The sequence below is a fragment of the Gigantopelta aegis genome, chromosome 10, assembly GCF_016097555.1.
Source record: "Gigantopelta aegis isolate Gae_Host chromosome 10, Gae_host_genome, whole genome shotgun sequence".
NCBI lineage: Eukaryota > Metazoa > Mollusca > Gastropoda > Neomphalida > Peltospiridae > Gigantopelta > Gigantopelta aegis.
Window position 1 is genome coordinate 47,002,930 of NC_054708.1, and position 14,076 is coordinate 47,017,005.

The following is a 14,076-nucleotide window of genomic DNA, read 5'->3' on the forward strand; positions in this document are numbered from 1 at the left end:
TTCTCGTTCACATCCCAAACGCCACCATCGGTAGAAACGTCGCTGGCAATAGTCAAGACACACCCTGCATACATTCCTGTACATCCGCCTGCATTTACTGCAACTGAAGATTTATCATTTAATTTTCCTTTATACTTATTTCATGTTTATATTCAGTTAAGGTTCAAGCACGCTTTTTGGGTACACACCTCAGCTATCTGGACTGTCTATCCAGGACAGTTGGTTAGTAGTTGGTTGTTAGTAGTTTCTGAGAGAGAAGTCGGTGTAGTGGTCTTACACCCAATCATTGGGTCAATAAGCTCGCTCTGATTAGAAGCCGGTACCGAGATACGAACTCAATACCTACCAGCTTTAAGTCCGATGGCTTAACCAGTAAACCACTGAGGTCATCCTCGCCAAGATTCGCGTTGGTGATTTATTGATTTGATAGATGTATTCCAGAAGGATAAGAATTCAGTTGTTTTATAAAGCTACTGCTGTAATTAGGTAATATGTTTGTAATTTATTTTCTGTCGTCTTCCCTTTCTCTTGTGAAAGGGGCCAAACATAGGCTTATAGTATAACTTCAATTTACAAAATTGCCTGTTAAGAAATTATTTCTCCTGTATTTTACTGTGTAAATATTGGGTGATACTTTACTAAAATATCTGTCTTTCTGTCTGGCTGTTTGTCTGTCCAACTCTAAATGGATAAGTCTTCATTTCAGACGGATGATGGTGAAGGGGGAAAATCAAGACTAACTGCCTGGCTCTATCCAGGAAATGACGTCACTGGGATGTATGCCAGTCATGGGATGGTAGATACAGTCAGTAAGGTGATACGCGATTTGTTACTCTGATAACTTGACCAGAACCTTTTTGTACTCCATAAAAAATAATAATACATGGAATCTTCAATGATTAGAGAGAGACCAAGAGCTTCAGGCACATATCCCCACTGACCCCAGGCTCGCAAAGTCATGTTTTATATCTTCAAGAGTTAAAATGTGTTTTGTTTAACAACACCACTAGGGCACAGTGATTAATTAATCATTGGCTATTGGATGTCAGACATTTGGTAATTCTGACACGTAGTCATCAGAGAAAACCCACTACATTTTTCCTAATGCAGCAAGGGATCTTTTATATGCACTTTTCTACAGACAAGAAATCACATACCACAGCTTTTGACCAGTTGTGGTGCACTGGATGGAACGAGAACAACCCAATCAGTTGATTGGATCCACCGAGGTGGTTCGATCCTGCGACGCAAGCAACCCAAGTGTTCAAGTATTCAACCGACTGAGCTAACTCCCGCCCCTAGATCTTAAAGAAATCAAATGAATATTGTTTGTCAATTGAATATCGTCTACAATTATTTGATGCAATTGTTGTTCCTATATTACTCTATGGTTGTGAAATCTGGGGATTTGAAAATATTAATATATTAGAAAATGTACATATCTTGTTTTTATAATATTTAGCAAATGCAAGAAAAAGCACACCTGTGTATATGTTGTATGGACAGTTTGGGGAAAACTACACTATTGTTTATAATATCCAAACGTATTGTGTGTTTTGGGGGTCGTCTTCTGACAGATAAATGTTCCAAGCTATCCATAAATCTACAAATTATTATAGAATGAGTATGTACAATGTGGAACAAACCATAAACGGATTACCAATGTTAGATATATATTTTATAAGCTTGGCCTAAATAATAGCTGGGACAAGCAAATGTTTAGCTCAATAACATGCTTAAAGACATTAGTCAAACAAAGACTCTCAGACCAGGTTTTACAGAATTGGCAATGTGACATTTTAAAATTCAATAAAGGTTTAACTTGCAGACTATTTAAAGAGAACTTAGTGTTTGAAACATATTTTAATAAACTTGATAAAACTATGTGTAATGTATTTCTTAGATTTCATATATCTAACCACTTTTTACCTATCATAAGAGGAAGATGGACCAATATTTTATATGAAAACAGAAAATGTACCGATTGTGCTATTGATGATTTTCGTGATGAATTTCACTACTTATTTATATGTAATTTTTTACAAATGATACATTTAAATATATTCACAAATATTATTTTACTAGACCAAATGTAAACAAATTTAAGCAGTTTTTTTAATTGTAAAAATATAGGCACCCTTAGAAAGTTGTGTAGATTTATCATTATTGTCAACAAATATTTTTGTTCCTCCTAAGCCTTCCATTATTTACAGTTTATGAATTGTTTTTCAAACCCTGTCATCTTGATGCTGTTATATTATTAGCCCGAGTACTCTGACTGTACGAGAGCTAGACGGACATTTGGACAGTTATACGCTCTCATTACAGTCAGAGACCAAGCTATGTAATTTTTTTCAATCGCTGGGTAGTCAAAGATTCCCGCTGTAATACCACAACAATCTTATGTTTGACGTCAAATACATCGATAATTTTCGAGTTCCTTGAGTTAAAAAAATCCAGATAGTAATCACTAATACAAACACTACAGAAAGAAACCCGACAGACTGGCCTCAGACCACAATTAATTTCGCTATATGTTTCTATATAGCCTTAGTTGCTATAACATTTTTATCAGCAGGCCCGTGAAATGTTGTATGTGCATTTGCCTGCCTGGGGGACACATACCCTGAAAAGGACAACCCTGTTGTCCAGCTCTTTCTCCCAGTATATTGGTTTAAACAAACACACCCTCTAAACCAGGCCGGAGTACACCCATTTTACACAAAAAACACTACTTTTGCATGGGCCGGAATTACCACAAACAAGTGTTCAATGTCAACAAGTTACACATGTTTACAAACTACATGCTCTCCCTTGTCACTTCAGTCAAACAGTTGCCACTTCATAGCTCTCTGCCATGAAATAATCACAGTCAAACAGTAGACTACTTGCGCGGTCAAATTTCCGGACAACCAAATGCGAAGATAACTTTCATCATCATCTGAAAATATCAAGAGATGAAACAATAAGTTATAAGAAAAAACTCAAAACCCCACGTTATATTTAATTTAATTTAATTTCAACTTATTTTCGTGCTTATATCCAAGTAAGGTTCAAGCACGGTGTCCTGGACATGCACACCTCAGCTATCTTGGCTGTCTGTCCAAGACAGTGGGTTAGTTGTTAGTGGCTTCGAACCCTGTACCTACTAACATTATCTCCTATGGCTTAACCACGACACCACCGAGGCCGGTGTTATATCTAAAACGTAATGTCACTGATATGCTATAACAACTGTATTTGTTAATCTCCAGATACTGAACAGTTTATTCTACCCACATCTGATCAGCGTAATAACACAGATACGCTATAACAACTGTTCTTGTTAATCTCCAAATACTGGTACAAGAACAGAACTTTATTGCACACATGCCCTTACACAACGGCATATGAGGGACATGATATATACTCTTCAAAAGAAGAAACGCAAAACCACATTGTCGTAACATTTGGAGAATTGATTTAATTATTGAATGGTGAGTCCGATAATTACCAAATGTTGCAGGATTGTTCACAATTCACTCTAGTCCATTGTGAGTAAGTGATAGGACACACCACCAAGGTCAAGGTCATCTGGAGTCAATACCGGGTGTGGCCTCCGCGTGTGTTGACAACTGCCTGGCACCGCCTGCCCATTGAAGCAACCAGAGTACGGATGACGTCCCGGGGGATGGTGGCCCACTCGGCCTGCAAGGCTGCTGCCAGCTCGGGCAGGGTCTGGGGCTGTGGTTGTCGCTGTCGGAGGCGTCGGTCCAACTCGTCCCATAGATGCTCAATTGGGTTCAAATCCGGTGATATCGATGGCCAAGGAAGGACATTAATGTTGTTGTTCTGTAGGAAAGCCGTTGTTAGACGTGCTGTGTGAGGCCTGGCGTTGTCATGTTGGAACACTGCGTTGGCGTTGGCCATAACTGGAACGATGTGTGGCCGGAGGATCTGGTCAATGTAGCCCTGTGCATTCAGGTTGCCCTGCACGTGGACCAGGTCAGTTCTGCCAGTGTATGAGATGGCTGCCCACACCATGACACTACCCCCGCCGAATCTGTCCACTTCCTGCACGCAGTTTGCCGCATAACGTTCACCACGACGCCTATACACGCGACATCTTCCATCATGACGTCGGAGCAGAAATCGGGACTCGTCACTGAACCACACCTGTCTCCATCGCAGTTGAGGCCATTGTCGATGAATCTGGCACCACTGCAGTCGGAGTCGACGGTGTTGTGGTGTTAAGATGACACCTCGAACTGGACGTCTGGCACGAATTCCTACCTCACGTAGGCGGTTCCGTACGGTCTGGTCGGATATCCTGCGCAAACCTGGTATTGCTGCGGCTGTGGAGGTGGCAGTAGTCAATCGTTCCCGAAGGTGGCGTACCCGGATGTAGCGGTCCTGCCCGGGGGTAGTGACCCATGGTCGACCGGATCTAGGGAGGTCACGTGTTGATCCATGTTGCTGGTAACGGTCCCACAGTCTGGAGATGGTGCTTGGGGACACATGGAATGCCCTGGCAACGGCCGTTCTGGATTCGCCTGCGTCTAGTCGGCCGATGGCATTGTTTCTCTGCGGTTCACTGAGACGTGGCATGTCCTGGATTGTCAACTGTCGGCCAGATACAGAGGCCAGGCAAGCGAACACCCTGCACTTTTATACTGTCGGTGTTCATGTTGCACGTGCAGACAACGCACGTGCAGTGGTGACATGGTTTGCACGTGGCTGCGTTTTTGCGAATATTCACATTTTGGAACTTTATTGTACAGTAGCTGCGTTTTATCGAATGTAACCGTGGGAATGTGTTTGGGACATGCAATGACCTTATATTCACAAAGCATGAACCGGTAGGAAACATAAAATCGGAGTTACAACCCATTTGTACCCTTTTGCGTTTCTTTTTTTGAAGAGTATATATATATATGTATGTATGTGTGTGTGTGTGTGTGCCAGTGTTCTTTTAGGATTTACTGGATTTATTAATAAAAAAAATTAATTTGCATAAGTTCTTGAGAACACTTATTTTGCTATTCGTCATTAGTTATTTAAATGTCAGCGTACTTGGTTCATTATAATAATATGGCTTAAGGAAATGTTTATGGGAGTTAGTGAAATAGTACATGTGAATAAATAGTGAAATTCGTCTCCAATGTCATTATTGTTACATAATGTGCTCGTTCGATCATCTACTGGGGTGTTGTTCCAGCGTCCTATTTCGATTGGTAAGTAGTCGTTAGATGTTCTAAATTTGAATAATATAGCCCAGGATGTTTGTGGTAATATCATAAGATATTTTTTCTAATCTAAGGTCTTCTTTAAATATAGTGTACGTTTTACCTCTTGATGATAAAGCTATGTTACTATTCCATTGTTGTAAATACTGGTCGTTTTATGTATAAAACGTTCTGTGACATCCAAACATTTGTCATGCCTAGCTGGTTAAATGTATCTTCGACCATTTTTATCCATTTATAACTATATCCATTAACAGAAGAGTCGTGTAACATTAATTCATGCAGTAAAAACTATGATTTTGTTTGCTTACCAGATACGATACGGGACCAAAAACACATAACTCGTTGTTGAATAATTAATTTAAGGGGTCGTCTTCCTAGTTCTCCATATAACATGGATAGTGGGGTGCCTTTTTTAACTGGTATGATGTCTTAAGAATTTTATATGAATAGTTTCAATGATATCGATATTTTCGTAACCCCATATTTCGCATCCGTATAAGAGAATCGGTACAATGGAGTCAAATAGCTTTCATTTGCATTCTATTGAAAAGTTATTGTCTTTAGATTTAGACAGAACTAAGTACATTACTTTTGTTACCTTTTGAGTCAGCTGGTTTTTGCTTGTATTAAATTTATTTAGTTTGGTAAAAGTAAAGATCTAGATATTTATAACAAGAGAACTCCAGATACTGGTACAAGAACAGCTTACTCTACCCACATCTGATGAGTGTAATGCCACTGATATGCTATAACACGTGTGCTTGTTAATCTCCAGATACTGGTACAAGAACAGTTTACTCTACCCACATCTGATGAGTGTAATGCCACTGATATGCTATAACACGTGTGCTTGTTAATCTTCAGATACTGGTACAAGAACAGTTTACTCTTCCCACATCTGATGAGCGTAATGACACTGATATGCTATAACAAGTGTGCTTGTTAATCTCAAGATACTGGTACAAGAACAGTTTACTCTACCCACATCTGATGAGCGTAATGACACTGATATGCTATAACAAGTGTGCTTGTTAATCTCAAGATACTGGTACAAGAACAGTTTACTCTACCCACATCTGATGAGTGTAATGACACTGATATGATATAACAAGTGTGCTTGTTAATCTCCAGATACTGGTACAAGAACAGTTTACTCTACCCACATCTGATGAGCGTAATGACACTGATATGCTATAACAAGTGTGCTTGTTAATCTCAAGATACTGGTACAAGAACAGTTTACTCTACCCACATCTGATGAGCGTAATGACACTGATATGATATAACAAGTGTGCTTGTTAATCTCCAGATACTGGTACAAGAACAGTTTACTCTACCCACATCTGATGAGCGTAATGACACTGATATGCTATAACAAGTGTGCTTGTTAATCTCAAGATACTGGTACAAGAACAGTTTACTCTACCCACATCTGATGAGTGTAATGACACTGATATGATATAACAAGTGTGCTTGTTAATCTCCAGATACTGGTACAAGAACAGTTTACTCTACCCACATCTGATGAGCGTAATGACACTGATATGATATAACAAGTGTGCTTGTTAATCTCAAGATACTGGTACAAGAACAGTTTACTCTACCCACATCTGATGAGTGTAATGACACTGATATGCTATAACAAGTGTGCTTGTTAATCTCAAGATACTGGTACAAGAACAGTTTACTCTACCCACATCTGATGAGCGTAATGACACTGATATGCTATAACAAGTGTGCTTGTTAATCTCAAGATACTGGTACAAGAACAGTTTACTCTACCCACATCTGATGAGCGTAATGACACTGATATGCTATAACAAGTGTGCTTGTTAATCTCAAGATACTGGTACAAGAACAGTTTACTCTACCCACATCTGATGAGCGTAATGACACTGATATGCTATAACAAGTGTGCTTGTTAATCTCAAGATACTGGTACAAGAACAGTTTACTCTACCCACATCTGATGAGCGTAATGACACTGATATGCTATAACAAGTGTGCTTGTTAATCTCAAGATACTGGTACAAGAACAGTTTACTCTACCCACATCTGATGAGTGTAATGACACTGATATGATATAACAAGTGTGCTTGTTAATCTCCAGATACTGGTACAAGAACAGTTTACTCTACCCACATCTGATGAGCGTAATGACACTGATATGCTATAACAAGTGTGCTTGTTAATCTCAAGATACTGGTACAAGAACAGTTTACTCTACCCACATCTGATGAGCGTAATGACACTGATATGATATAACAAGTGTGCTTGTTAATCTCCAGATACTGGTACAAGAACAGTTTACTCTACCCACATCTGATGAGCGTAATGACACTGTTATGCTATAACAAGTGTGCTTGTTAATCTCCAGATACTGGTACAAGAACAGCTTACTCTACCCACATCTGATGAGTGTAATGACGGCTATAGATAAATCTTCGAAAAAAATGGCTGCCTGGAGGTAAACATTTTATGTGATAGCCAAACACATGATTGTGTATCAACCGTGATTGGTCCCATCGTTTAACACAAACACTAAACACATACGTGTACCTTTATCAGTCACTATACAAAATGTTCCATCGAGAACTAGTATTCAAACACTATAGATTCAGAATTTTACTCGAAGGTTAAATTAACTTACATGTAGTATATATTTATATTTTTGCAAAGCTCTTTACACTGTCTTTTAATTTAACGTTTGAATGTTTAGATTGGTTTGGTCATCACTTCATTCGTGTATTTAACATCCCAAAATCCGATGTATTCATTGTGCTGAGGGTTTGCTAGACATCCATTAATTAACTGTATATAAAATATCTTTAATGTCAGGACACCCAGCAGAGACCAAGGGCAAAATGCCACATAGACTAGCTACTGACGTTTGCAAAGGGCATCCAGATCAAAGTTTGGCATTCGTAGCTGGGATAATTATAATTCTTTTGTTTTCTTAAATCACATGACTCATTAGGGAGGGACAGTCTCTTGATATCCCCTGTATCCTCCTTAGTGTTGTTGTTTTATTGTTACGTATTTTCATTTCAGATTTTGGAAGTGTCTCACAAATGCGGCCGCATAGATCACGGGTTTGTTGGAGGTCAGACAGGAGCAAACATCGACCGTGTGGAGTTGATTCGTCAAGTTTGTCCACACAAGTACGTGGAGTTAGACCCAGGTAAGTGGATTCGTGAGCTCATTATTCTTAAGTCACACCAACATGCTTAATAAAACCAGTCCAGTACAGTGCATGTTTCACAAATTAAAGTTAGGAAATTGAAATCGCTATATATATCTTCATGTATATATAGCACTAGTTTATATCAATTAAATAAGGGGACTTAATCCTTTTTCTTTGATTTAACTATGTGTATGGTCTCCCAGTTGTCGACTTAACAAGTTTTGTTAGCTCGAAGGGTCATTTTTGAGTCTTGAGTCTTGGATCAAACTGAATGTTACCCCCTAAAATACCTTTTATTAGCTCCTACACCATCACTGGTTTCAGCTACTACAAATCTGAATCCGTGATCAAGACTATATCTGCACAATGCAGAGTCAAATGGAAATTGGCAAAATTATAGTGGTTGATTCCATGAATCTCTATCTAGTGTTTCGTCTATAGGAGGATAGGCACTCCCAAGTCGATCCTTTACTGGACAATGTATCCTTTTGATCGCCACAAAGAGGACTGCCACTCTCATACTAATGTACTTTATCAAAACTAGCACAGGATAGAGCTTATATATATATATATATATATATATATATATATATATAGCTTTGATGACAACCAGAAAATTTGTATTGGATAAATATACTAGTAATTTTTTATTTTGATATTTTAAAAATAAAATGTAATTAATACATTTATACCATATATTTGACATCCAATAGCCGATGATTAATAAATGTGCTCTAGTGGTGTCTTTAAACAAAAACAAACTTTTGAAAATACATTTATTTGTAAAATACACTATTATATATTAGCTGAAAATAATGTTAAATTGGCTACAAAGTTAGACACTTTATTTAGAAAAAAAAAAACATTTTCAAAAGTACATTTTTAATCAATGCAATTAACTTTAAGAACCCAGGCTTAAAATAATTTGGTCCTCAAAATATATAATGTTGTACTTCTGATCGAAATTTATAGTTCTTTAGAATATTAATTTATACGCCCATTTGAATCTTGAATTGGTTGTCATAATCAATGTCTACAGATGCTCAAGATGGTCTTGATGACGTCTGAGTTTGGCACGTGCCACTTTTGAAAATACTAGGCTTTTATAAATACCTTGTTGAAATGCGGCCTGTTGAATATTTGTTAGGATGGGTTTTTTTTATAATTCAGAACATTTACTCGACTCCATATAATCTGAAATGTTTTAATTATATAGTAGGTGATTATGTACATACATGTATATATAATTAAAGTAAAGAAATTGCCATTCCGTGCATAAACTAAGTAGTCAGCTAAAGTTGATGTGAAACGTCAGATGTGTGGCACGAATAGCCACAAGAGACAAACACCCGTTACGGATGGGAAGACAGTGTCTGGGATATTGAGGTGGACACTCTGACAGCAATAGAAGATGAAAGATAGGAGCAGCTACCAGATCTTGAATAAGTAAGACGGACCTCAAAGCAGAGAAAAACACGTTTTAACCAAAATTACTATATCATGTTCTAAGCAGACAAAGACCCTTTAAAGTGAAAGGCCCGGTTGAAATCAAACATTACTTACATTTCGCTTGTTTTTGGATTATCCATTTCTGGTGTTTCTAGTTACTAGTATCCTGATGTTTGTATTTTTTCATTATTCTAAAACCGTACTTACCTATGAGAAGAAACGGTTATGGTAACGATCTGTAGCCTATTCTTAGAGGGTATTTCGCCGTTTCAACGTCACAGACTCTCGTTTCACCTTTTTTGTATCTTTAACCAGATGTTACAGGTTTGAAGATTAACCACTCTTAGTGACCATTTTCACGGGTTCAAACTAATGTCTGCAACTTTAAGATGTTTTGTTTGCAGCTCATGCTGTTTTCTTCCACTGCAACCTCCTGCAACCAAGCCAGACGAACACGAGCCCTCACCGACGGTGGGTCTACATCTGCTGCTACAACCTCAAGTCGAACAACTCTATCCACGAACACCACTGGGCCAGCTACAGGAAGATTGACGTTGTAAGATTTACAAACAAACATGGCCATAGTTCAGTCGCATCTTGTATTTAGTAACATCCAAGTTTCGGCCTTCTGTTTAGTGTCTTCTAAGTTTCGGCCTACGGGTTTGCTGTCCTCGTGGAATCTCCGTTCTATATAGTATCTTCTAAGGTTTGGCCTTGGAGTTTGCTTTCCTTTTTGAGTCATCATTCTATATATTATTTTCTAAGTTTTGGCCTTCGAGTTTGCCTTCCTTGTTGGGTCCTCATTCTAGAATTATCCATGGGAAGGGTTTTTCCAACTGTTATATCCGTTAATCTGTGGTCTATAGATTTAATAGCTTGAAAAGGAGAGGATATATATATATATATATATATATATATATATATATATATATATATATATATATATATATATATATATATATATATAAAATATTGTAGACATTAGCATTAAATAGACTAATGTTACATGTGAGCTGCGGCATGATAGTGTGGTAGATATCCCCATTTTTACCAACAGGAACTTGGATTGCAACAGCTAAATATTTTCACCAGTGTACAATTTCATAAAAAGACAGAAAACGTAATTACGAGAATTCGTCTGGGGGTTTTATACGTGCTTACGTCCATTTAATGTTTAAACATGGCTCTATTGGGTACAGTCTCTGATCTCCATTAAGATCTCTGTCCCTGATGAACTGAATCTCTTTGTTACCCACAACCGCCATAGTTTAGACTTGTAGCTCACTAGCTACGATCCCTAATTTCATCATTATTAATTCAAGGTGAATATCACCTTTTATGTACGAAAATTAAATGTCCATTATGTTCTACATTTACTGTTGGGGGATAAGTTGGGGGATATTTGAATTGAATATGAATAAGGATGGAATAAAACGTTCATGCAGCAGAACAAAATGTCAACATACTATTATGGCTAACCCTGAGCAAAGACAATGGAACTCATGGTCTTGCGATGTCTTCGTCAACACAAACTGCGCTACGTGATGATCATGAGGAATTGCCTAGGTTCTTAAAAGTTTCGATACCTTGTTCTTGCTTTTTGGTTTTCAGGGTTTTTTCTCTCTTTTTTTTGTGTTGTTGGGATGTTCGGATTTAAAAAAAATTAAATATTTTTTTTGTTTTTTTTTTATTTTTTTTTTATTATTATTATTATTATTATTTTTTTTTTTTTTTTGGGGGGGGGGGGGTCGCGTTATTAATGCTTTAATTTCTATTTTACAAGTTTTAACCTTGTTGCCTATCTGAATTTGATTTGGATGTACCTCTATATTTTGGCATATAAAATTGTGTGGCAATTTATCTGCACCTTCACCCCAGACAACGTTCCTCCGGGCCTGGTTATCTTTGTTACGTTTAAATATCCTATACTAATTTTGATTAGAACTTGGGGAAGGCAGTTTAAAACCAGAATCAGGGAATTGTAATGTGCAGAGTCTGCGGAGTGTATTTGAAAGTGTGTGTATGGGGGGTGGGGGGTGGGGGTGGGGGTATTGCAATGGTCTCGGGGTGGAAATCTGAAGACCCGAACTTGTTAAAAGTTTGAATTTTAACTGTCAAAATGCTATATTTCCAACTTTCTGTGCAGAATAACAGGGAAAAGTGGAAGCATGCCCCCATAACCCCCTCCTCCATCCTCTATTCTGCGACCCCTAATGTAGGAACCCCTCCAGCCAGACAAAGAGGAGGGCACAACTTAGCTAAAACAAAACAACATTTTGTTTTTTGATTTTCGGTCAAGACCATTTAATTTGTTTCTGTTTTTCATAATGTTAAATATATGTCTGGATAACACTGCATATATCTGTTTCAGGTGCCCGATAGCGCCATCATGGAATGTACGAACGAGACTGACATGTCAGGGAAACAGTTCGCCGATCCCAGGGAAAAGAAAACAGTCATTGTCACCAGCTATTAAACTGCGTATTTGCGTTTATGAAGAAACATCCAACTTTATTACCATAAAGCCAATAGGATACATTCTACATCCTTATGTTCATAGTGACATTGAACTGTTGCCGTGGCAGAGCTACATAAAACAGTACTTAACCTATATATATGCTTAATATCAACAAGTATAATCGTATAGTTAATTAATAAAACGGTTAAATGTGACGGCTATTATATATCACTGGTGCAGCCATTTTGTACCATCCCAGTGAATACGCCCTCTGGCGAGCTGGTGGTTACGTAATACCTAACGTGTCACGTCAGGAATTAGTCTTCGAACTGAAGAAACAAAACATACCTGATTTTTGCGGATGCATCGCACTGTTCTGTAATAATAGCCATCCCAGTAAGCCAGCAATAAGTATATATTATTTTTCAGTACAAAATAAACCACCATGTCCAAGTGTTGAAATAACTGTATTATCTTTTGTACATAAATTAACCCATGTACTGAAATAATAATCCATGTACTGAAATAATAATCGGAGTGTGTTCTTGGTTAATTGATCTTTTCTTTCCGTGGCCTGTACCTGTGCTTCCTGATTGGCAGGTGTATATTTAGACGGTCCCAAGACACTGTATCTAGACACACTAAAAAGACGTGCCACGTATATTAAGATCACAGGGTATAACCGCACGGATATCCCTCAAATCGTAACGGACTTATCAGCCTTCCTGCTTTATTACTGTAAGTAATTATGTAAAACCCTTGATGAAGTAGACTTTCCCATCTAGAATCACAAAAACTGACCAATTACGTCGTCCCAAAGAAAAGAAAAGTATCACTTGGGTATCGTGAGTGGTCATTTTTGCTCGAACGTACCCTACCAATAGGACTAATAATATACTTTTTTTTCTTTGGTTTAAAAAAAAAATAAAAAAATTGCAAATTGAAATATATTTAGTTAAATAGTTTATTATACAATCAAGTCATTTATGTTGGTTTACAAGTCAGATTGATGAAAGCGAAGCACCTTGTCGTAAATTAAAGCGTTTGTTTACACTGTGCATAGAGGAGATGGACGGAGCTGACGTCACTTCGCCCCAAGCTATAGGTTGCACTATACCAATTAATTTCCGGCTGGGTCGAAGTTCGAGGTGTACCGAACTTTTGATAGAGAAGTTAACACCACAAGTCCTGTGATTGGTTATAAATGTGAGTGTGTTGGTTGTAAAAAAAATTAGTTTCATCTGGGCTAAAATTGTATGCAATTTTATTTGATGTAGTACCACCGTGTCAAGTAGCCTTGTGCTTGGAACATGTATGGGGTACCTGTAAAAAAAAGTACTAAAATTTTGTGCGAAACTAGGGGTGTTGCAGAAACATCTGGTTATACCGAAAATGAGCCATGAAAGGTACCATTTTCTGCAGTTAATACTTTGAGGTAGGGGTTGTAGTACTGATATTTATGGGTCACAGTTTGGTTGATATATTGCATATAGTGTTTTTAAACACAAACGTTAACATGGTCGCCTATGGGATTTGAATTGGTATAGTCCAACCTATACCACCGGACGTCACAAAAACGAAACAAAATGGCTGCCCCCAGTTAGCAGGAATAATCATGTTTTTTTATTAACTCTAAAATTACGCGTTTTTCATTTGTTAAAGTGTCAGTATGTGTTGGTGGTCCGGGTATGTATCTTTCCAACACATAAGGCTCTTGTTTGAGTTGACCCTACCTTTAAGGCCGTTGAGGTGTACAA

At 37.8% G+C, this 14,076-nt stretch overlaps 1 pseudogene; it reads left to right on the forward strand.

Moving 5' to 3' along the window:
• The first annotated feature begins 685 nt into the window (after positions 1-685).
• Positions 686-12,598, forward strand: LOC121383656 (annotated as a pseudogene).
• The last annotated feature ends 1,478 nt before the right edge of the window (positions 12,599-14,076 follow it).